This window comes from Sinohyriopsis cumingii, chromosome 5 (genome assembly GCF_028554795.1).
Source record: "Sinohyriopsis cumingii isolate HCF-2022 chromosome 5, ASM2855479v2, whole genome shotgun sequence".
NCBI classification, from domain to species: domain Eukaryota; kingdom Metazoa; phylum Mollusca; class Bivalvia; order Unionida; family Unionidae; genus Sinohyriopsis; species Sinohyriopsis cumingii.
Genome location: NC_142965.1, coordinates 103,443,538 through 103,468,354, shown reverse-complemented (window position 1 = coordinate 103,468,354; position 24,817 = coordinate 103,443,538). Strand labels below are relative to the sequence as shown.

Below are 24,817 nucleotides of genomic sequence, written 5' to 3'. Positions count from 1 at the left end.
TTATGCTGACTCTTTGGACAATGTTAGTCTTGATTTGGATCTACTATTGACAGATTTTAGTAATTTATGTACTTAATATATTGCAACGTGATCACCCCAGTTTAATTTCCCAGCGTAAGCTCACATATTTAGAAAATTCCTTCCAGTTTCGAAACTTCGGCAATCCTTAAATGGAGACCTTGGCTTGGTTGCAGTGGTATAATGTACTGGTAGTATATAGAAAGTCGTCTGATAACAGACGAAATCCCCGTGCAAATAATGGCTTCTTATACTAGTTACTTGTATGTGAAGAAATTATTTATATAGGTATATAAACAAAAAAAATCTGAATGAGAAAAATGGAGAATTTATTTTAGTCTTAACATGTTAATAAACAAATTAATATATTAAAATTCACATATTCTCTTCCTAGTCAATACATAATTTAATATAACAGTATGTACATATAATTATAACCAACAGTCTCAACAATTTGTGTTAAATAATAATATTGATCAAATATAATTTACTACAATGATTTAAGAATATTCATAGGGATAACATTAAAATCCAAATAACAAACGGATTCAAATGAATAGATTTACCATGCGAAACGGATGACCATTTTTGTTACGAAAAAAATGTAGTCATAGAAATGTACTGAAATAGCGTTATGGCGGTCCTATATCCCTGCGTAAACGTACTCAACGCTTTATCTTTGATTTGCATTAGTACCGACATTTACTAAACGTTTATATTGCAGAAATGAATGTGCGTTTTCTAATATGATTATTTTCAGTTAATTTCTATTTAGAGAACGATAACATTCCCCATCACTTTTGGAAGCCGAATATTCATTATGTATTGAATTTCCATACGAACCCGATGCTGGTTGAAGGAAACTGACTGATGTGCACGACACCAATATTTATAACCTTCGGTTGCACTACACAGTGTAACACTCCGCCAAAATAGTACATATTGCTAACAAGTATTTAAGACTCAATAAATATTAAATATCGTTAAAATATTGAGATTCAAAACAAATATTGAATGATATATATATTATTACACTCTTAATTACAAACGTATGATCAATCACTAAAATCATTGTGTCGTACGTATGTAAACACTGGCCTCCAAATAAGTTTGTGATGCGGGAAAAATAGAACATGAACTATCCATATGCGTTATCCTTACAGGAGACGGTACGTGCATTATATTATTGTTCAGCATACTTTGTTCTACGTAAAAACTAGTTATATCAACGGTTTATTGGTGTTCAATAATGCTTGTATACACCACGTAGTGGAAATCTGAGGTGCCAATACATAAATTGCCTCCAAAACAAAGATGGCGGACTTCGTAAAATACATTGAACGTAGTACATAATATCAATCATACAGAACATTAGTTTTGTAATACATCGAACTTAACATAGTCTCAAAATATCTATCTGTACATGAAACTATTATATGTGTGATTTACAGCATTGAAAGAATATAAATAAATGGTATGACACATTGGAGGTGCCTCCAATACATAAATTGCCTCCAAAACAAAGATGGCGGACATCATAAAACACATCGATCGTTGTACATAATATAAATATATAAACATTCTTTGGCAAAACATCTTTTTTAACATAGTCTTAAAATACCCATCTGGACATGAAACTAGTATATTTGTATTCATGTAAAATTCGTAACAATATATTTGTAAAAGTGTGGACTCACTATATTATCTATATTAATATGCATTCCTCGCAATTCAGTTAGCAGTTAAATTAATATTTCAACAGAGTGATTTTTTGACTACAGAACTTGAACTCTTTATTTGGGGCTGATATTTTCATCTTAAGTCTGAAGATATTTGCAATAAACTTGAAAGCACAGTGCTATACAGGAATAAGATTGTCTACTAACTGGGCAAGGAAATTATAGATTGAATGCGTAAAACACGGCATTGCACATTCAGGAACTGCAGCATAGAAACATTCTCCCTGATTCATAAACACTGTTAATCCTCTTTCGAGACTGGTATATACTAAATGTTGAGTAGAGCTCTAGAATAGAGTGGAATACTGGAATGTAGTGACAGTTTGCGACTTTGGTGAATGATTTGAATGTGATACAGACAGATTATGTGGGGCCCCGAGTGGTCAAAAGCGTTCGCCGTTATGGATCACTGCCATCTCACCTGTGTCTGCGTGGGTTAAAGTCTCGGGTTCGGCCATTGTAGTGATGTGAGAAAGCTTGCCAGTAGCTTCTCGTGGGTCGATGGTTCTTTCCGGGGTTTTCCTGGGTTCTTCCTCCACCATTTATACTGGTTCCATGTATAGCCTATCTTGTGCTGAAAAATGGCGCTAAGCCCTACAACAACAACAACAACAGTCAGATTATGTACACGTCATTCTAGCAATATGTATATAGAGGCATTCACACTATAGGGCAGCTAAAGTCGGTGATGTAACAAATCTGATCTGCAGTGAAATTGTTTGAGCGTGTCGGTGTAGGCAAATAAAGTAAAATGTATTAACTAGCGACACGCTAAGGTAATTGACCTTAATAAACCCTTAGCCTTCCTGTCAGGGGTCTGACACGCTAACCTCTTATATACTCTGTGTGTGTGTGTGTGTGTGTGTGAGAGAGAGAGAGAGAGAGAAGAGTAAGCCAGGACAATAAGGGCCAAGTACTATTAGTTTGGAAGCCACACTGCCTTTGTTTAGCTTTGACTCTTTCTTTTTCTTTCTTTCTTTCTACATTTCTTTTAAGTTACCTATGAACAAATGCTGTCACCAATCCTGATATTTTACCTGAATCTTGTGCTGAAATTGAGACTGTTCGACTATTCACGCCTGTCCCGACAAGATGGGTCGCGTATTGTCAGTAAGGCTGTCTTTGTGCTATTTGAGAAATACGATATAATCATGACTTTTGATGTGGGGGGTGTTTATAAAGAAACAAATTCCTGCTCGTGGACATTTATTTTTCTTTCTTAAAACACTTCAAAGTAGGTTATAGTCAACATGCAACGATACAAATATTTATTTGTTCACTTCTTTATGTATTAAAAAACTGAAATTGCTAAAGGACGAATCAACAAGAGATTATTTAAATATTTTAATATATTTACAGTCATTATTTTGCTTTAATTAAATTACGACCAACCAATAATGTTTTCTACCTGAAATATTCTCAGCATGTTTTTTATTGTTTAATGTTTTTCTAATTTCATGTTGTTTGTTTTTGTAATAATATTATTATGTTTCTTATCTTATAGGTGTTTAATGCTGTAAAGCGCTTAGAGCTTCTAAAGATTAGGCGCTATACAAAGTCCTCATTATTATTATTATAAAATGTTCTCTCTCTCTCTCTCTCTCCATTTCCTTTAAGACATCGTCGTATGACACAAGAGAAAGTTCTCTACGCTTTCATGGATTTTTGCCCGTATCTTGCAACGATGATCCAGAGACGGGGGAGGGGGAGGAGAGGCAGGCCTTTTGACATTTCATATTTAATTCATAATAATCGAGTATTAGAACATTATAATAGGTTTAAGAAACAACAACAAAAATTGAAACAAAAACAACAGCAACAAAGCATTAAGTACCTTGTAGTATGTTTGCCTCTTAACCATACATTTATAGTGTCGCAGGTATTGCAACTTTGTATCATTGATTATATAAACAGTGTAAAAAAAATCCCGAGGAAAGTGTACAAATACCTTACGACGAACCATATTCTTTAGGTTACTCAATGTAAGTTCAGTTTCAAGGTTTCCATCCAGCCCAATTTATGTTTCTCTCTCACTCCATGTATCTGTGTATTATATCCCTTATACGGGGCGGGGGGTGGGGTGGGGGGGGGGTGCGGAATGCAGAAAGGATTGAGATGAAATTGTGTACCATATTAAATTCATTTATAATATGGGGATTATTAATATTTTTTATCGTTATTTTGATACGACAATAATGATTAATGAGTGGAAATTCAGAATTGATCTATAGGCCTAGAATCGACAGCACACAGTTGCAAGAATGTTTATATATGTATGGTATTGCGCCATAGGCGGATCACAATTTGATATACCAATAATATTGGTATATCAAATTACTTTATACCAACACTTTAAAAGCCATGTTATTTTTAATATATATGGATCCGCCAATGATTTTCCCTTAATTGCCAAGTTCGTTGTATGGTATTTAGCAACTACACAATGAGGCGTGAGTCAGGGATTCTAAATAAAATTATATTCACTCCGGCCTCTCTATTTGGATGTGTGTGGGAGGTGGAGGGATGCGGAATATGCGGAAAGTAATGTCAGATAATACTGTAACATGGGCAGTTCTTTACAAAACATAGTTAGGGCTTTCTCAGATTTTAAGACATCAATAATTAGTTGACATGATACATGGGTAGGGGGAGGCCAATGCTCATCAGCGAAGTTAATGAACGAACGGAGTGAAACCTTCAGATAGTCCCCACGTATTTTATTTGTTCTAACCCAGGTTCGTTTCTGTTAAAAACAGGGGGGAGGCAGAAAGTTCTAAAAACAGAACAACAGAGATAAGAAAAAGGAAGCTTATTTCCTTAAAGTGAAGTTACTCTTACTGAAAAAATGAAGCAAAGATTAAATTTCAATGAAAATAATAAGGTAAAGTAAATAGTTAATTAAGCAGTTACACTGATATGTTTTTGATGGATGGAGACACAATTTTGGAGGAAAATTAGGGAAGTATCAAGGAATTTGATCAATGATGTAAATAATGGGGCCGCGCTGAATTTTTTAACATCTTGTAAACCAAATAGATGATTACATCGTCTCGTTAAAGAAACTGTTCAGACAAACAAGTTTGATATAACGTCAAACACTGTCTACAGTACTAACCAGTATCAACAACCGCGAACAGCAATTGCGTCCGACTCGACGCTGGACTGGTCGAAAAGCATATATAAAATGCCAATGAAATGCATATAGGCGCCGCGACAAGACTATCCAACAGGCGCAGAGAGTGGACGCGTGCACTTACCGGTAAAAATAGTCCAACATATACAGAGCCTAATTAACCACTTCCTGTTGAAAATTGGGGGTGGGGGAGGAGTAAATGTCTCCACTAGAGTTGTCTTCAATTCTCGTAGGAAGAAATAATCCTGGGTCAACATAGGACTTGTTGGCCCTCGTCTTCGTCCATGATTTTCCGACCAATTTTTGGGTCATATCCTGACCCAGCCTGTGTAACCGTCGCTGTTACCGACTCAGGTCGCTGGGCATCTTGAATGTTTGTTGACAGATTGGACATTGTATGTATGTAAACATGGGACGATGTATTTCCTCCCAATGGCGTAAGTATTTGCGGATATCACGATTGTACATGCAGTGATGGCATCCATCAATGAGGCAAGAAATGCCCTCTTTTGTTACTGGGATACTGAACTTTTTTTTTCGCCTTCTGGATTGCCTTGTTGAGCCAGGAAGTCCGCCATTTCTTCATCGTCTACATGTACGTCATTCTGGTCAGTCTATGAAAGAGAAACAGCCGCAACTAATTGCAAAGTCTCTCGCAGACATATTAAGAATACTTTTACTACATTCAAAATATTTGACTCCTGTGAGACTAATTTTCATGAAGAAGATATTATTCCCAACGAAAAAATAATGACTGTAATCTACTTGGTAAATTATCTTTAGCTGTACAATCATTTCAGTTTAGAGAGAATATATGCCTACAACTTTCTTTCTTTTTTCTTCTTTTTTTTGTTGTTGCTTCTTTTATATTGATACAAATTCTTTAAAAAGCAAAATAATTCTTATGAACATGTATATTCTAAAATATTCATATTAATTGATAAACAATTGCCAGTTAGCAGCATGCATATTTAGCTGACTATGCTACTGAATCAGTATACTGAAAGAAATCATTCTGATATATATTCAGGGGAATATCTAGCTGGGGGCTTTATATTTCTCCTTGAACTTTACTGGAGGAGTTTTCACCTGACTAAAATTCATACCAAAAAAACTATTATGGATGCACACAGATTACACATCTGACACCATCTTGCCACTTCATCCACTTGATCAGGCCAGTAAAACCTCTAATGTCTAATTACATTCAGAGTCTTTGCTCAGCCTAGGTGTCCCCAATCGTATACTCAGGTCGATTCTTTAAAATATGACACCTTACCTCAGGAGGGGCCACAAACAGCAACACTGACTGCTCACTATGAGTGGTCTCCCAGTGCTTATATTACAGGCGGTCTTGGATCTCCAAGCTAGTCCACTGTCTCGGCAGGAACTTTGTTTCCTGTCTCTTTCCAACTAACTGAGAGGGAAGGGGTTTTCAGCACCATCTTCCTTTAATTTCAACACTAACCTTAGTTTTTCCATACTCCAAGTGCCTAACCAATTCGACTCGCTTTCGGCATTACCGCTGGAGCCGTACGCCCCACGTGCTGTTGTCTGCTCCTTCGTTACAGCAGTCTCTTCGGACTGTTGAGACTGTTCCCACAACAGACTTGTTTAGGGTCATTTTCTTTGCATTAACACTCACGCAGTCCTGATAAAAGCTGCACTTACATTTATGCGGGATCCTACTTATTTATCTGCGTTTCCGCCAGTATCCACTAGCACGACCTCAAGTGGAAAACCACTTCGCCCCAGAGAGTACATTTAGAGAACAATCCATTCTAGGACTTTCTTTTGTTGTTGAGTTTAATTATAGTGGCGTGCGCACAATTGTGCATGTGCCACTTTTTTCTGACTGCATCGCAGTCTGCTAGTTGTTCCTGGGAAAGGGGATGGTAGTAGTGTATAGGGTCACCCTAGGGACTATGGAATTATCATTCAAAACACCCCTGGGTCACTCTGGGGACTATGTAAATTTAACATGGCGAAAAATCGTGGGTCACTCTAGGGACAAGGGGAATTAGCATTACATGGGAATAGACTTTGGGTCTGTCTAGGGACAATAGAGTTTGGGTCTGTCTAGGGACAAGGGAAATTGAACATGGTAAATAGAGTTTGGGTCTGTCTAGGGACAAGGGGAATTGAATATGGGATTTTTTTTAAAAAAAAATAATAATTTTGAAATTTAAAAAAGGGGTAGGCAGTGGAAAGTCATTCTCTTTTCGAGAAATATGGGTGGCCCTGAAAAGGGCCTTTGGGTTTATGTTAATGTGTCCATTAACATAAAGGGCATCTGCGGCATCTTCTTGTCCTCAAGCTGCGTCTTACTCGAGGGCCATAAATCAGTGTCCTCTTGAGGCAACCTTGTCTTTCTACGTACACTCTTCGTATCCACAGACTCGTGTCTGACTTGTCGACAACGGTCCACTTGGACCGGACATACATGAGTATGTCTGTCCTAAACATCATGGAAGACACAAGGGTGGATGATTCGACTGTGGTCCACATCTTGAAGCGACGAGAACAGGTGAATCAATGCAGTGAACTGCGCTTATTTATAGGTAGAGGAAGGATTGAAACGGATTGAGTTCATTCACCAATCCGAACACGCGTTACAAAATTCAGTCAGCCCGCATCCAATCCGAAGAGAGCAATCTGTGACGTCACGTAGTCTATATAGATTCGCTAGCGTTTGTGTGCAGTCAATCTATGCGACAGTGATTCAACATGACGGAAACTCAGAAAACGATCCATTGGGGTGCACCAGCAGGGGAGACCGCCCAAGGGAACCCGGACTTACTTTCAGAAGAGGTACATTGGGATTTTGTGGATTTTCTTACCTCGCAAGAATTTGTTCCGGAACCTTCGTTACCTTCTTCATTACCGCAAGTGGAGAATTTTAGACAGAGACAGAAAGAAGAATTGGAGAAATTTATACAACGACAAAAGGAAGCGGAACAAGCTTTTCTCCTACAGCAACAGCAGCAAGAAGAAGAGGTAAGAAAAAAAACAACAGCAACAACAGCAAGAAGAAGTAGCAGCAAAGAAACAAGAGGGTGAAAATCAAACGGTCACGGTACTGTTGGACATTTTAGCGGAGTTAAGAAGTCTGAAACAAATGTATCAGACTTCCTTATTACCTCCGAAGAGAATACGACCTTCCCGAGCTAAACACGTCAACCCTGTGACTAAGCCTACCGTACCACCCTTAGTGATTTCAACCCAATCATCATCAACATTACGCAGTCCAGAAGTAGGCCTTGGCCGTGGCAAAGGCTTAAGGCAGTTAAAGTTGATTGCTTAAACTCACCCCTACACCAATAAAAGGCCCTTTTCAGGGCCACCCACATTTCTCGAAAAGAGATAGCCTTTCAATTTGCCAATAACTCAAAAAAACCCACCCATTTTACCCTTATATAGTACGTGTCTGTGTATGAGTGCGTGAGTGTAGCTTCTTATTTTAAAATCAAAACTCAAAGACACTTACCTTGTATAATTAATTTATTCTTTTCTCCATTGTTACAATCCAATTCACAATTCACAACAGAACACTTTAATTAAAAGTTCATTGACTTCTTCTTTCTCCTTGTTTAGTCTCTCTGTTTTTTTAATTTCTTCACCGTCACACTCTTTTCCTCTTCTTCCTCGCTTTCTTCCCTTCTTCTTTTCTTCTCCTGTTTCTTTTTCTTCACCTGTCTTCTTTCTTCCTCAGAAGAATCCCTCTCTTCCTCTGAAGAATCCCTCTCTTCTTCTGAAGAATTCATCTTTTCTTCTGATTCCTCTTGTTTCTTTTTTGGGCAATCTGGAGACCAATGTCCTTTTTCTTTACAATAATAACATGTATCTTTACTTTTGTCTTTTTTAGCCCCTGTTTTTTTTTCTTTTTTGACGGTCTGGACACTCTGAAGACCAATGCCCTTTCTTCTGACAGATATAGCAAGTATCTTGACTTTTATCTCGAAAGGAAGGAGAGTAGTCCGTGGGCTGGTCTGAAGAGAATTTTCTAATGACTCCTCGCAAAGCTCTGACGAAACGTTCGATTTGGCTGGTCTCTTCCATCGTTGTGCTCGGCTTGAGAGTGAAATGAATAGTGAAAGGACAAGACACACACCCTTTTTATATACGCTGGTCTGCCAGGACTATAAATTAGTCTATGGTGTTTAAACTTGAGTCATTTGACGTTTTGCACTCAAGATGAAACGATCCTATTCATTCGAGAAGAAAGAAGAAGAAAGTAAGAGGCAGAAACGTGATCTATCGCCTCGTACCAGAGCTGAAATCTTGGCACAAATTCATGCCAGTGATTTTGAAGAGGACATGAGTGAACCAGAATCCGAACCCTCTAAACCAAGTTCACCACCCTTAGTCAACCCTGAAAAATACTATTCCATTCGAGAGACGGAAAAGAGCTCCTCTAGAAAATTTAGAACCACGGCTTACAAATACACAGTGAAGTTTAAAGATTTCAAGGCTGAAGTGCCGTTAGAGAAAGCAGAAGTGTTTATCACTGGGATGTGGGATTCTTTGCTCACCGCACTCAAGCGACAATGTCAACCCAAAGAAGACGATCGCTTGAGACTTTCCATACAACACGACGGTTTGAAATCCCCTGTTTGGATCGAGTTTAGCACCCCTGCAGAATTGACTGCTTCCAAAGTCATGGACAAGATTCAACACGTACAACAATCTAATGATCAGTTTCACATCACCGATGGTAAAGCCACACTGGACATGACCCACGTCTCTCCTCCTCAAGGGACTGGACGCAAAAAGATGTTATTGGTGAACGACCTTCGCAACACCAAAACAAGTCTCGTTCGAATTAACAACCCTCAAGACCAGATGTGTTTAGCCCGTGCCATCGTGGTGGGACGAACCTATGCCAACAAGAACGACACGGTAGAATGGAAAAGAACCTGGGAGAACATTCGAAAATCGAACCGAGCCAAACAACGAAACGAAGCAGAACTCCTGTTACAACAAGCCGGACTGTCCAAAGACACACCCTGTGGCATTCCTGAGATGCAAAAATTGCAAGATGCACTAGCTCCACGCTACACCTTGAAAGTGCACCCTCAAGAAATGCGTGGGCCTCTGTTGTTTCGAGGGAAAGACTTTAAGGATGGAAAATACATTCACGTCTATCATCACGATGAACATTTCGATACCATTACCAGTATCACTGCATTCCTGTGATATGTTTATTACTGTGAGAAATGTGACTATGGTTATAACAATCGAGAGCAACACAAACGTTGTGGATGGAAATGCCCAGGATGTTTGGCCTCTCCACCCTGTCTGAGCGAAGGACCAGTGCCTTGTTCAACTTGTCTGCGCACGTTTGTCAGTCCTGCCTGTTACCAACAGCATTTGAAGACGCAAGGTTCACAGAAGAAATGCGCTTGTCAACTGCTGAGATTGTGCCCTACCTGTGGACAAAGCATATATACCAATGCTGCCAAGGCACACGTATGTCGAGGAAAGAAAAAATGTCACATTTGTCACCACATCGTGGACTTGGAACACCAATGCTACGTGCAAAAATACCAACCCCCACCAGAGAAAGAGGACGGTCACAAGAAGAAAGGCAATTTCATCTTTTTCGATTTCGAATGAATGCAAGAGACCGGCATTCACATTCCTAATTTCTGCGTGGCTCATCGAGCGTGTGAGAAGTGTATTCAAGAACCTATCTTATTGCCCTCACTGCAGCAAGATTCCTGGAGAGCGTGAAAAAATCTTTCGGGGACCGAACACGTTAGCCGATTTTGCACAATGGGTCTTAGACCCCATCGACAAGACGTGGAACCAAGAGGACATCGAACGTTACGGAGATTGTCATCGTCATGCCACGGTGATGGCTCACAATTTCTCCGGATACGATGGACAGTTTCTTCTCAGATACTATACGGAACATGGCACCGAACGTCCTAAAGTGACTTTGAACGGAGCCAAAATCATTTTCATGCAAGTGGGACAAGTACAGTTTAAAGATTCGATGAGCTATTTGGCCATGCCTTTGAGTCGAATGCCTAAAACGTTTGGAATGACAGAAATGGCTAAAGGGTACTTTCCACACTTTTTCAATACGGAAGCCAATCAACATGCCGTTCTACCCCATTTACCTGAGGCTCACTATTACGACCCCGACAACATGCGTACCGACCAACGAGAAGCTTTCTACGCTTGGTACCAGGCTCACGCCTCGGACCCTTTCGACTTTCAGGAAGAAATGCTAAAGTATTGTCGTTCCGACGTGGACATTTTACGACGTTGTTGTGGAAAATTTCGAGAACTGTTCATGGAACACGGAGGGGTCGATCCTTTGAAAGAAGCTTGCACCATTGCCAAAGCGTGTTCCTTAGTGTACCGGCAACGATTCATGCCTGAAAGGACCGTGGCTGCCATCAGCCCTCAAACGACCCACTTTGTCAAGCGTCAATACTCGGTCAAAGCCCTACGTTGGTTACATTACTTGTGCGACAAGGAAGACAAGTGGATTCAGCATGCCCGCAACGGAGGGGGTGAAAAGACCATCGGAACGTATTCGGTCGATGGTTGGGACTTAGAAAACCCCAAGATCGTGTACGAGTTTAACGGTTGCTTATTTCACGGATGTCCCGTCTGTTACCCTGATCGTAGCACTAAAAATCAGTTTTTGCAACGAACCATGGAAGACCTGTACCAGGACACATGTCAGCGACGCCTAAAATTAGAACAGCAAGGATACCAAGTGGTGGAAATGTGGGAACACGAGTACGATCACCGTATGAAAACCGATCCCGAGTTTAAACGCCTCGTGGAAAGTTACCAGTTGATGGACCCGCTGAACCCGAGGGATAGTTTGTACGGAGGAAGGACCAATGCCACCTGTTTGATGTACCAAGCCGACGAAGAGAAAGGAGAAGAAATCAAATACTTGGACGTGTGTTCGCTGTATCCCTACGTGTGCAAATATTGTCGCTTTCCTGTAGGGCACCCGCAATTGTTAACGGAACACATCGACCTGAAAAACATTCGACAATACGAAGGCTTGATCAAGTGTAAAGTTTTGCCTCCCACGAACCTATACCATCCCGTCTTACCTCACCATTGTCAAGGCAAACTGATGTTTCCATTGTGCCGTACTTGTGCCGAAACGTGCAACCAAGATCAGCCTTGCCATCACACCCAGGAAGAACGTGCCTTGACGGGAACCTGGGTCAGCGTAGAATTGTTCAAAGCTCTGGACATGGGATACCAACTGTTAGAAGTGTACGAAATTTGCCACTTTCCCAAGACACAACAATACCACAAGGGTGATCCCAGTCAGAAAGGCATTTTCGCTGACTACGTGGATGCCTTTTTGAAACTGAAACAAGAAGCCAGCGGCTATCCGTCCTGGTGTCACACTCGCGAAGACCAAATACAATTCAAAGAGAGATACTATGAACAAGAAGACATCTCTTTAGACCACATCGAGAAAAACGAAGGCAGGCGATCGTTTGCCAAAGTGATGTTAAATTGCTTGTGGGGTAAAATGGCACAACGACCGTGTTTACCAAAGACGGAATATTTGACAGAACCTTCCCGCTGCTTCCAGATGATTCACGACAAAACCAAATACATGAAACACGTGGACGTCGTTCGAGAGAATTTGATCTTGGTCAATTACGAAGATGATCTGGACTTTGTACAAGACGACCCTTTTGGAAATGTCATCATTGCGGCTTACGTGACAGCTCATGCTCGCTTAAAATTGTACGAAGCTTTAGAACTGTTAGGAGAACGCGTCCTGTACTTTGACACGGACAGTTGCATTTACATCCATCACCCGAGTCAACAGCACCCTGACATCGAAGGAGACCGTTTAGGAGCCTGGACAGACGGGCATCCCGACGACAAGATTCTAAGTTTCGTCAGTGGCGGTCCCAAAAATTACGGCTACGAATACCGGGACAAACAAGGAGAAGTGCACACGACGTGCAAAGTGAAAGGACTGACTCTGAATTATCGTACCAGTCGAGTGGTCAACTTTGGGGTATTGAAAGAAGCCTTGCAATCGGGAGAGGATGGAAACTTTAAAGTGACCACCTATCATCCGAACAAGATTGTACGTTTACCCACTCACCACATCGTCAGTCGGCCCTTGGAAAAAGTCTATCAAATCGTGTACCAGAAGCGAGTGCGACTTCCCAATCATTTCACTTTGCCGTATGGACATGTTGGTATAAAACTTTGGGTGTAAGCGGATAGCCACCCACCAGAAGGATGACTTCGCCACAACAAGAATCGAGTGAGAAACCCGATGAGAACTCCAAGTTCAAACCCTACCATTTTCCAGTCTTCTTACCTGACTATTGTGATTGTGCCCGTCGATTGGACACGTTTCAGAAATGGCCTACGGATAGGGAAGGATTACCTTCTTCGCATGTTTTAGCTAGAACAGGATTTGTCTACTTGGGACCTGAGTCAGGATTGGGATACGAGGTACAGTGTTTCGCTTGCGAACTGAAGTTACGAATGGATCTATGTATCTATAAAGATTCAGCTATTCTGGAACATACTCGATGGTCTCCGCACTGCCCTTACCTTTCTATGGCCTTTCCACCCATCACACTACGGTACAATGTTGACGGTACCTTAGAGACGGTACCTTCCAGAACAGGACATAAAAAACGTAAAAAAGGAAAAATGTACAAGCTTGAGACTGCATTGCGACTAGTATAAAAAGGGGCTATGGTCAAGATCGATAGTTCATTGTGACTGCCAAGACCGAGCGAACAAGATGAATACTTTCAGAGAAACACAAAACAAGTTGTTTAGAAAGGCACAATTCAAGTGTGAGGCTTCTGAAGTGGAATGCGATTGTGAGCCTTGCGATGGGTACGATGCTGTACGTTGTGACCTTAGCGATGCCGTAAAGCATCATGGGAACTTTAGTGTCACTACCCCTATTATGGAAAGGGATGCTGTGTGTGTCAAACCTGAGGGATGCGAAAGTGCTGCCGCTCGTCCTCTTGGACATTTTACTGGGTTTCGTTTTAAAGGGGAATTTTCACCTTCACGTCTACCCTACTACGGATGTCATCCAGCTCTGAGCAAACTCCTGCCCATGTCACTCAACCCTCATCGAAACGAACCTGTGAAAGACGAATATTCGTTTCCTGTGCGTTTGTCGGAATACTGCGACTTTGAAAATCGTCTTCAATCGTTCAAAGGAAAATGGCCTAAGAATCTGGGAGGACCGACCCCCGAAGAATTAGCCAAAGCTGGATTTTTCTACTTGGGCGAAGGAGATAAAGTCAAATGCTTCAGCTGCGGTGTGTCACTTCATTACTGGGAACCGCAAGATTCGGCCTACGTAGAACATGCTTGATGGTCATCGAATTGTCATTACTTACCCTTAGTGGGACCGAGACATTGAAGTAACTTACCATAATCTGTTCATGGATACTTTACAAGAGAACATTCGTGCTTTGCCTGTGGAGTTGAGAGAACGCATTTACCGAGAACTGGTCAAAATACAAGTGAACCGTAAAGAACAATTGCATCCGTTACGTCACCGGTGTTTGAACCACTGGTACCTGAAGGCTATACAAGGATTGATTCAATTGAAAGTGTTCCATTGGACAGACATTGATCAACGATCCCCTAGTTTTAAAAAGGATTGGTTTGTTATGGACGATTCTATCTACTACATCATTGTAAACGTACTGCATCGAATTCTAGAGGATGAGTTAACGAATTACCAACATCTTCAACAAAATGTCAACTTAGTGAAAGAGGAAACTTTTGAACGAATTGTAACGTGTAAATTAGTGACTAAACGATTTAAATTCGACACTGAAGTAAAACCATGTTTATGCAAAGAGTACATTTCTTGTGTCAGACCAAAGAGGATTTAGTATGACCTATTCATGGATACTTTGCTAGAGAACATTCGTGCTTTGCCTGTGGAGTTGAGAGAACGCATTTACCGAGAACTGATCAAAATACAAGTGAAACGCAAACGCAAAGTTATTCAACCGTTTTTAAATTATGCTCTGTTCCAAAGTACAAGAAGACTGATTATGAGTGGATATTACATTAGGCACAAAGTTAAACGAGGCTATTGGCCACCACCCAAGGATTCCAAAAACAGTGTATATACTTATGGATACTTTACAAGAGAACATTTTGGGCTTGCCTGAGGAGTTGAGAGAAAGGATTTACCGAGAGCTGGTCAAAATACAAGTCAAACGTAAAGAACAGTTGCATCCGTTACGTCATCAGATCTTTAACCACTGGTACCTGAATGGTATAAGAGGACTGATTCGTCAGAAATTTTTTCAGTGGTCAGACCTTGTTGAACACTTTCAGTTTGTGAATGATGATGATGAACTAGACGTTCGTAATTTTGGTTACTTCGAGATTCACTTATTGCAACGTATTGAGGAAGACGAGTTAAAGGATTGCCAACAGTTGTTACATGGAATCTGCTTAGAAAAAGACGAAACATCTAGACAAACTCCGACGTTTCAGTTACAGTATGTAACATTTAAATTCCCTACTGGAGAACGAACATGTTTAGTTAGAAATTACCTTTATTGCTTCCGAAACAAAGACACTATAAAATCAAGTTGCCATGCCACGGATTTTGTCACATATTATTGAACAGATTCCGTGGAAGGAACTCAATGACCATATTCAAACCGTGGATCATTACCATCAATTATTACAAGAACTGTATCCATTCAATTTGTGACGACAAGTGGTGTGTGTCTTAGTGACTTGTTTTCTGGGATTTCGTTTACCAGCCGATTCTTTGTGGACTCATTACGATCAGTACTTACCACCTCAATGGCCTTAAATGGTCACGAAAAACTCCTTTTGCTCAAAGCCTTGCGGTTTCATCTGGATACTTCTCGACCTCAACAGGAAAAAAAGATTCGTCAACTTTTACCTACCCAAGACGTGTATGACGATGTGTGTGTAGCTTGTGACTTACATCCCCATTGGACAGATGTCCGTGCCTGGAAAGAATGGGGTTTTGAGGCTTGGACCCAAGAAGTGGCCCAGTATGCACGAGAGTTGTTCAGGGAAAAAAGTTACTTTTCAACCCGTGTTAGTGACGGTGCCAGAAGAACCCGTCACCCAGGACGGGACTGTGGTGGACAGGCCTGAAAGACCCTTTCGGGAGGACACTTGTGTGACCTTACCCCCTACTATAGAACTGGGTAGAACATTACCCAAAACATGTTGTTGTACAGACACTTGTGTTTATTCCACGTTAATGGTTATCATGTGCCTTTTATCCTTGTACTTAAGCCTTTGGCTTTTATGTATTTTTGTCTTTGGTATTCATGTTTGAAACATTCAATAAACGTGTTCTGAAAAAAGTATATAAACACTTGTCTTGTTTGTATTTGTGTCACAAGTGACATTTCTCACACTATGGCTACCTCTGCTGTCTCTGCTCCCTCTTCCTCTACTGTCAAAGTCATCGACGAACACTTAGATCGTGCCAGTTGGGAGGCTTTGTATCTTCGCCATCCCTTTAACATGCTCATTGCCGGACCTAGCGGTTCAGGCAAAACCGAATTCGTCAAACGTTTGATCGAACATAAACATCATTTGATCGATCGGCCACCTCAGCGGATCGTGTGGTGTTACAAAGAGTGGCAATCGGCGTACAGCCTCTTGCGAGAAAGTCAAGGCGATTCCATCGTGTTTGTGGAAGGCATTCCTAAAGAAGACGACGGCATCGTCTCTGACTCCTGTCAAACCCATTTGGTTATTTTCGACGACATGTTAGGAGAAGACGAAGAAGAAATTAAATTGTGGTTCACGCGCAAAGGGCATCACCGTAATGCCAGTGTCGTTTACATCACCCAAAATTTGTTTCAACAAAGTAAAGCCCATCGCAACGTCAGTCTCAATGCGCATTACGTGGTCTTGTTTAAAAGCCCTCGAGATAAATCGCAAGTGCAAGTCTTAGCCAAACAGTTAGGAACGCCTTGGCTAACGCAGGCGTACGACGATGCCACTCAAACTCCACACGCCTATTTACTCGTCGATTTGAAACCTACGACCCCGAGGATTTACGATTTCGTACCCACTTGTTTCACCACTGGTGCCAAGACGGAGGGCCTGTCCTGTACACGTCTCCGTCCTCGACTTAATTTCACTCCACATAAAAAAATCTATAAAAACCTGAGACCCTTTTTCGTCTGTCTCACACAACGTCAACATGACGTCCCTTCAGTCGCATCTTCCCGTCAAATTGATTCGTGCCTTGTATGGCATCAGTCGAGAAAAAAATCCACAAATACGAGCTCGTGTCTTAGAAGCTAGTCTCAAAGAAGTCTTACGATGGTTCACGGTGACGGCACGTCAAATACTCCAAGGAATCATTCAGATTCCTCATCAAACCAAACGCTTTTTCGATCGAAACAAAGTCGCTTTGGTCCAACTGGCCGATCCCCGCATCGACACTCAAACCAAAAAACAAATCATTTTGAAACCTGGAGGGAGCGGTACTCTAGGAGGGGTCATCATTCGCTCTCTCTTAAGATGGGAACCTAATGCCCCCAAACTTCTCCCCAAGAAAAAAGTCCAACGAAGCTCCAAGAAGAAGAAGAAGACCAGGTCCCCAAGAAGAAGAAGAACTTCTCCAGTGGCGGGACCCTCCTCTTACCAGACACCACCCCGGAAAAAGAAAAGAAGCCCCCAGAAAAAGAAACAGAGAAAAAGTCCCCAGAAAAAGAAAAGTCCACAGAAGAAAACTAGTCGCAAGAGAGGCGCTTCTTCTTCGGCCAGGACGCAACCTTACACTCGCAAACCACGACCTGCCACGGCGGTGACTACGTCTCCGGCAGCCTCACGTTCATCCACTTCTCCGTTGATGATACTTCTCCGTTGATGACACCAAGAACTGAAGAGTACTTGGATGCGTTCATTACACCAAGAACTTCTCCGTTGATGACCCCAAAAAGAACTTCCCCAGTGGCAAGACCCTCCAATTTAGTGGCAGTGGCTGCTGCTCACAAAGTACCTTCTCCCAAAATCATAGTCCAAGAAAGATCGGGCATGTTACAGAGTTTACTGGATTTGTCCAAGCAAGAACTGGCTCGATTTAGTCCGTTACGTACCCCTGCACGACGTGTCATGCCTGTCCTCAAATTGATACGACGTAAAGACAATCAGTGGCGACGCGTTCCAGTATAAAAAAGGGTGTTTGACCAAGTAGGGTATCAGTGTTTTTTTGGTGCTCCTGAAGACTCAAAGATGTCACCCTCCAGAAAACCCCAAGGAAAGAAAAGGAAAGGACTACCACCACGTTTAGTCAAACATGGGGACATGTTATCTGTCCTGTCCAAAGCTTCTCCACCTCTACGAAAAAAACTCATTCAATCGGCCTCCAAAGAGGTCATCGATACCGTGTGCGAATGTTGTTTGAACGTCTTGAAAGGCACGATCCCTTTGTCCAAACACCAGAAACAATGCTTAAGCAAACATCGTCACGTTCTTCGCCAAATGGTTCAAAAGAAAATTCCCATTCGTCAAAAAAAGAAGATGTTGGTCCAACGTGGAGGTATTTTACCTCTCTTGTTAGGCCCCATACTGAAAGGAGTCTTGGGAACCATGTTGGGAGGATTGGTGGGAGCAAGATAAAAAGGCCTCGGAAGTCCCAAGATCTCAGAATCGACCGCTGACAACCCCATGGAAGGACGAAAACTGGCTTTAATGCCTTACAAACGATGGATGGAATACCATCGGTGGCAAGAACAACGCACCCCGCATTTACCTCCCAATCCCAATTTGAGCGAGATGTCGCAGTTACAACACGAATTGCAGTCCTTGATGGATCGCCAAGATTTGTCCGAAACAGAAAAATCGCAAAAGTACGGTCAACTCTTGCAACGACTGCAATTCTTTCACCAGAAAGCTTTAGACGAAACAGCTCTACCCACTTTGAAAGATTTTAAGACCTTGATGAAAAGTCCAGCTCCATCATCACTACCACCACCACCACCACCACCACTACTACCATCCCCAGGGGTCACCAGAGATTCTACCCCACAATAACCTGAGGAAGAAGAGATGCGAGAAGTGTTTCAAACACCGTCAGTAGCTCCCATTTCGAGTAAGATTGCAGCATCCTTGTTGACCCCGTCCCCCACACCCCAACGAGAAGAAATGAAAGCTTGGGTTAAAAAGATGATGTCCACTCCTCCTTCGACAGAAGTGAAAAAGAAAGAAGGGAAACCAGAAGTGAAAAAAGAAAAGAAGACCAAAGCCATTCCATTGCCACCTCCACCACCACTACCTTCGACTTCTACTCCCGTAGCCAATCGGACACGTAAATCCGTTTCTAAACCACCCTTTCGACCCACCCAAAGTAGCATCACCGAAGAGTGGGTGACTTATTAACACACAAAAAATGGTAAAAGTCTTAGCCAGCATTTACTATGATCCCTCCCATCCTGCAGGTTACGCAGGAGTTCAAAAATTGTATCGTGCTGCCAAAACGCGACTGAAAAGTCTCCGTTTACCTCAGGTGCAACGATGGTTACAAGAACAAGCTACCTACACTTTACACAAACCCATTCGACGCAAGTTTGCCAGAAGTCGCACCCGAGTGGAAGGCATCGATCATCAATGGCAATCCGATTTAGCCGATGTCTCTCATTTGGCCAGCTACAATCGTGGCTACAAATATTTGTTTTGTGTCATCGACGTCTTTTCCAAATTTGCCTGGGTCGTGCCCTTGACTTCCAAATCGAGCAGCGAGTTAGTGCGAGCCCTGCAACGAGTGTTGAAACAAAGCGGTCGTCACCCTCTTCGATGGCAAACGGACAAAGGCACCGAATTTCTGAACCAAGCTTTCCTAAAAGAATTAAAGAGACGTGACATTCATTTTTTTACCACCAAGAATCCCGAAACCAAAGCCAGCATCGTGGAACGTTTTCAACGCACTTTGAAAGAACGCATGTGGAAATATTTTACGTATCACCACACTCTGAAGTACATCGACATCTTACCGCACCTGGTGCAAGCGTACAACCAATCTTACCATCGAAGCATTGGACGTGCCCCGCAAGACGTGACTCCCGACAACGAAGTGCTGGTGTTTGAGCGTCTGTTTGGTACGTCCCCGACGAGGGCTGTCTCCAAGAAAAGTGGAGAGTTGGCCGTAGGAGATTGGGTGCGCATTGGCAAAACCAAACGCACTTTCGACAGAGGCTACTTACCTAAATGGACGATCGAATTGTTTCGCGTCACTGGACGAGTGCATGGCCGTCATCCTACCGTCTATAAATTGGAAGACATGAACGGAGAAGTGCTCAAAGGAACGTTTTATTTGCCCGAGTTACAACGTGTCACCAAAAAAGAAGACGACGTGTACGACATCGAAAGCATTCTCGAACGCAGAACCCGTAAAGTGGGCAAACGACGTGTCAAAGAAGTCAAAGTACGTTGGAAAGGATATCCACCTAGTTTTGATTCTTGGATCGACGCTTCGCAAGTCATCGACTATAAAAAGAAGTGACCATCATGCCCTTTCACACAGCAGATGCAGCTACGCCGACCACTCCTTCTTCACCTAGTTCTTCTGTGCAAGATTTACAAAAACAACCCTTGTGGGTGTGGTGTGGAGAACGTGTGCCTAAAACGCAAATCGTCTTTTTCTGCCAAATCTTCGTGGTGTATTGTGTCATCGGGGCAGCCATCGCCAATTTGAGTTTGCAACAAGGAGACAAACAATTGTGGACCATTTTATTGAGCAGTTGCATCGGTTACCTGCTTCCCAATCCCTCCCTGAAATTCTCCTCGAACGGGAACCTTGTGTCCAGTGCCAGTGTCAGTCACCACTCCAACCACAATCAGAACCCCATTTTAGACGGAGACACGCCTCTGACGTCCAGTAACCCCTCGGAGAGCCACAGAACTCTGGAATTATGAGTCACCAAAACCAATTTTACTTAACCTTACCCAGTGACAGTTCCATGGAGGTGTTTCCCCACAACACGTTGTGCTGTTACACGGCCAAATTACCTCAGGCCATCCCCTTAGATCATGAAGCCCATTGGGAAGTGGCTTTAGTAGAAATGATTCACCCGACCCAAGTCCTCAATGTCCTTCCCAATCAAAATAAATTTGATGTGGAAGTTCATGACGAGCAAGTGCAACAGAACTTGAATAATGTCAAATATGACAGGAAAACCTATAATGACAAAACTCGAACGTGGACCTACCACTTGTTTATTCCCCCAGGCTATTACTTTAGTGGTCAACATTTGGTCAGCACCATAGCCACCAGGTTTAATGGCGTGTTTCTGAGAGCTTTGGAGGATGTCAAAAAAGGTGTAATCACCCTGGAGTACCACAAAACAGCTCGTCGCTTCCTGATGAAATTTCCTGAGGGGCGTAAAATCCTGTCTTTCTTATTTTGTCCTGAATTGTTTGACATGTTGGGCGGAGACATGAACATGAGAATGACCATAATAAACAAAAGTGAATTACCCATCGTTTATGACAACGAGACGTTTAGCAAGTTATTTCGTACCCCAGTAGAACTGAATCAAGGACTGAATTTGATGTTCGTGTATTCCGATGTGGTGGAGTACAACGTGGTGGGACACACCTCCGTGCCGTTACTGCGTGTCATTCCTTTCAAAGTGGATTCTGCCACGAACGCTGACGAGAAAGGTGGAAACACTTACCACGTTCACCGCGAATTTGTCCATCCTCACTATTTGCCCGTCACCAAGTCGTATTTGGACACGGTCAGCATTACTATAAAAGGAGATTTGGGACAAAATATTCCATTCACCAAAGGAAAAGTCACGGTGAAACTCCATTTTCGAAAACGGTTCTCTCACGACTCGTAAGTCATGTATCCAGTGTACCGAGGGGTTGCACGACAGCGAGGACACGGTTTAGGAGATATGTTAAAATCGGCCTTTCGTTCGGTGGCCCCGGTGTTGAAACCGATGGTGACACGCGGATTGCACGCCTTGAAAGATGCGGCACTGACGCAAGGCAAAGAATTTCTCCAAAATGTCATCATCGACAAACAAAACCCTAAAGAAGCCTTCATGAGGGCAGGCAAAAATGTCTTGCTGCAAACGGCAAAGACCTTTTGGGACGACGAGACACACCTATAAATACCCTGCACGCTACCGAGTCAGGCATTCAGCAAGGACAAGGCAGAAAGAGACGACGAAGAAAACACCCTTTCACCAGACTTCAAGCTAGAAAGGCCAAGAAAAGAAGAACCGTTCGAGACTTAGACGTTTTCGATTATTGAGACACAGAAAAAAAATGATGCACCGAGAGTCTTGCGCCTGTTCCAAGACGGAACTGGATCTGTTTGCCATGCCCCCCACCATGATGACGATGCAAGAATCCCAATGGGTGGAATTTCACCCCGTCTCCTCATTGACCGATTCCGCTCCCATCGAATTTGAAATCAAAGGACAGCCCGAAGATTACATCCATCTGAATAGCAGTTACTTGTACTTGAAAGTCAAAGTTCTAGATAAGACTGGAACTGATATAGACACTGAGCTAGTAGCTCCCGTCAACAATTTCATGCATTCCTTGTTCAGTGGAGTGGACTTGTACTTGAATAACAGACTAGTCAGTAGCAGCATGGATACTTACCCTTACCGAGCGTACCTGGAAAATCTCTTGACGTACGGAATAGACGCCAAGAACACTCATCTGAATGCCTGTGTGGTATGGGAAGCTGACGATGCAGGCCAGTTTGAAACATTCAAAGGTGCTGCAGACAAAGACAACAATGCGGGATTTGTAGAACGAAGAGACAGAATCAAAGATGGAATGAGTTTAGAACTGATGGATCGTTTGCATTTGGACATGTGGTTGCAAGAGAAATATTTGCTAAACGGGGTGGATGTCCGCCTGAGACTGAATCGGAGTAGTACCGCTTTCCATTTATTGGCTGATACTGACGATAATTACAAAACCAAAATCCAAGAAGCCAGACTCAACGTACGCCGTGTGGAAGTGTTACCTAAAGTGGGAAACGACATCAGTCAGACGTTGAGCAGAACGACCGCCAAGTATCCGATCCGACTTGTGGAAGTGAAAACCTTCACCATTCCTAGGGGACAGCGATCCATGATCGAAGATCATCTGTTCCAAGGACAGTTACCCAAACGTTTAATCGTTGGTATGGTTGAGAATACAGCCTTCAACGGAGCTATCGCTAAAAATCCTTTCTACTTTCAACACTTTGACGTGTACAAGATCGAAGTCAGTCGCGATGGCAAGACCTTGTGTACCCGACCTTTCGAACCTAAATTTGGTGACGGGAATTATTTGAGGTCGTACTTGTCCTTGTACGAAGCCACTGGACAGTTAGGAACCAACACCAGTCACGGCATTACGTACGAGGATTACGCTGGAGGTTATGCTTTGTGGGCTTTCGATTTCACTCCAGACCAAGGCAGCGACGAGGGACATTTCCACCCTATAAAATCTGGCCAGATTCGTGTGGAACTTCAGTTTGCAAAGCCACTGGACGAGACAGTGAACGTCATCCTGCATGCAGAATTCGATAATACCATAGAAATCAACAGTTTGAGAGAAGTCATTCTAGATTACTAGAAGTCATGGAAGACTGTTATCCCTCTTTACCTAGTGGAGAAACTTTGGACATGAAATGTGAGGAAACTGTGGAAGAAGAAGTGATCATGATGAAGTCGAGATGGCCAGAACAAGAAGCCCATTTAGTCTGCTGTTTTGCCAAACACTTGGTCGAAAAAATGACGGAATTGATCAAGAAAAATTGCTATGGATGTCAAAACGATCATCACAGTCAAATTCAACACGATAAATGCCTGATGTTGAGTCAAGAAGAAAAATTGGACGAGTTCCTGGACGAGGCTTGGAGTCTCATCTCGGACGAAGACGTGTGGCACCAGTGGTATAAAGACTTGCGTGAACATTCTTGTCCACCATTAACCACTCAAGAGATCCATCGTATCGAAGCTCTCCTGAATCAGATTGAGGAGACGAAACGAAGAAACGGTTATTTGTCAGACATTTTCAAGCAAAAAGTCAGGATCGAATTGACGACTTATTATTACCTGTGAAGAAGAAGAAGAAAAAAACCACACAAAACATGGATACCTGGGAACTTTATTACCTTTTGAACCACAGTTCGTATACGGCTTCTTGGAATCCTGTCGTCTGTGCTAAAGATGAACTCCCTCATCGCAAACCTAAAGACCATCAAGCTTACGTGATCAACACGGACGACAGTCATCTCCCAGGAACCCACTGGGTAGCCGTATACTTTCCTCAAGAAGGATGTGTGGAATATTTCGATTCGTATGGATTGCCTCCTTTGGAAGACGATATTATTGACTTTATGAGAAGAAATGCTCAAACCACCCGATTCAATAATGTGAAATTACAAGGCACAGATTCCTTGGTGTGTGGACAATATTGCGTGTATTTTCTGCATCATCGCAGCCTGGGCTATTCCTTAGAACATTTAGTGACTCATATTGATCCTCGTTCTTCTTCAAGAAACGATGTGAAAGTAGATCGATGGTTTTGTGACCATTATGCTTATCTTTTGTCTCAAGCTAGGAAACGTAGTGTCCATCAATGGCCTAATGATTTCCAACAGTGGAAATCACAATTTCATTCAGAACGTTGTCAGCCCTGTTTAAGGTAGACTATAAATTGAAAAAAATGTTTGTGATTTGAAAAAATTGTTTGATGTTATCATGTTGGATTATTGTTAAAAAATGTTAGAGTTGTTGTTTAGTGTTAAGTGATTATTGAATAAAAATGTTGTGTTTTGAAAAAAATGCCTTTGTCTTTTGTTTAGCTATAAGAATGTTTGACTGATGCTCTTTAATTTCTTACTATCCCTCTCATGACACTCATTGAACGTTGCGACTCGAAATCCGTGTGGGGGATG

General features: G+C 42.2%; 1 protein-coding gene across 1 annotated transcript in view; it reads left to right on the top strand.

Moving 5' to 3' along the window:
• The first annotated feature begins 1,152 nt into the window (after positions 1-1,152).
• Positions 1,153-24,817, top strand: part of LOC149799911 (uncharacterized) — a 59,832-nt gene continuing 36,167 nt past the window's right edge. The window contains exon 1 of the mRNA XM_089959368.1: positions 1,153-1,187. The gene's annotated coding sequence lies outside the window, so the exon portion shown is untranslated. The remainder of the gene's footprint in view (positions 1,188-24,817) is intronic.